The sequence below is a fragment of the Merops nubicus genome, unplaced genomic scaffold (genome assembly GCF_000691845.1).
Source record: "Merops nubicus isolate BGI_N331 unplaced genomic scaffold, ASM69184v1 scaffold26477, whole genome shotgun sequence".
Classification (NCBI taxonomy): Eukaryota; Metazoa; Chordata; class Aves; order Coraciiformes; family Meropidae; genus Merops; species Merops nubicus.
The window spans coordinates 3472-4786 of NW_008618738.1; the positions used below are offsets into that span (position 1 = coordinate 3472).

The 1315-nt window shown below is 45.2% G+C and overlaps 1 long non-coding RNA gene across 1 annotated transcript in view; it reads left to right on the forward strand.

The window, feature by feature from the left end:
- LOC103776067 overlaps positions 1 to 706 on the forward strand; it is a 2500-nt gene extending 1794 nt beyond the window's left edge. Inside the window, exon 3 of the long non-coding RNA XR_608175.1 lies at positions 388 to 706. This is a non-coding gene — a long non-coding RNA (uncharacterized LOC103776067). The remainder of the gene's footprint in view (positions 1 to 387) is intronic.
- Positions 707 to 1315: the final 609 nt, after the last annotated feature.

Below are 1315 nucleotides of genomic sequence, written 5' to 3' on the forward strand. Positions count from 1 at the left end.
AGCGCCACTGCCCTTCTCTGGACCCACTCCAGCCCCTCAATGTCTTTCTTCTCCTGTGGTGCCCAAAACTGACCCCAGCACTCAAGCTGTGGCCTCCCTAGTGCTGAGTTCAAGGGCATGATCCCTTCCCTTGGAAGTGATGCCAGGACAGCCTCAGGAGGTGACACTGCCCATGGCAAGATGGTGGCAGGAATAGGCTCTGATGGGCTGGCCCCATTTTTTAGGGAACCTCATGCTTGGCTGGGTGCAGCTGAGCTGAGTGGTCCAGTGCTGTACTGGGGGGGTTGAGCAGACCCAGGAGTGGTGGGTCAGCAGCCCCCAAGGAGCAGGGCTTCATTCTCCTTTGGATTTCTCTCACTTGAGGCTTTTGTTTTTTTTCCTTTGTAGATCTTTTTGTTCCTCTGGATACAGAGATCTGTAGGAAGCAAACCCTCAGTGTGACCTGCGACCTTCTGGAACCATAAACTTTAGTCCTGCTAATACTGACACACGTGGACGGATCCTGGCCTGACGTAAGGGGTGGAAAAAAAAAACACTGTCAAAAACAAAATGAAACAAAAAAATTGCCTTAAGTATAAAGTGCAGAACAGTCAATACATATCACTCAGTTAGGAGGGGGTGGCGTGTTCTCTTGGCTTGTTCACAAGCAGCCAGCAGCAAAATTGTGCCTAAGCTTGATATTTCTTTTTTTTTTTTTTTTTTAAAAAAAAAAAAAAAAGAAAAAAAAAAACAAAAAAAAAAAAGAAAAAAAAGGAACATTAGTTATGAGATTTTTTATGTAGAACAAATAGCAATGCCTTTTGGGTTTTTTTTTAGCTTCTTTTGCATATGTTTTTTGTAAGCAACGAAAAGGATTTTTTTTTTTTTTTGTATAAAAAAAAAAACTTGTCTTGTACCCCACGCTTTTCTGCTGCTGTTTCTATAGTTAACGTTGCATCTTTAGGATCAACCAGAATATTAAAATTGTATTAAGAGAGACTGGTTATAAAGAGAGGAATTCTCAGATTCGGCTCGGAAAGCCACTAAAAGCGAATGTAGCCACAGCGAGGGGATGTTCTTCCTTGCCTGGCTTGTACCTTCCATGATAAAAAAACAAACTTCACTCGTGCTGAATTCACCATCTCTTTGCTTTGGCCACTTCTGATTTGGGCAAAGGAAGTTAAGAACGGCAGAGAGAGTTATGGCAGCAATCCCTCAACGGTGCCCCTGCTCCCCCCCCGGGAGGTGGCCAAGGTCCAGCGAGGGTCTCGGTGAGGTTTCCTTTGCTCCTGGAAGATCCCGCCCGGGACAGGAGGTGTCCCACGGCCGTCGTGGT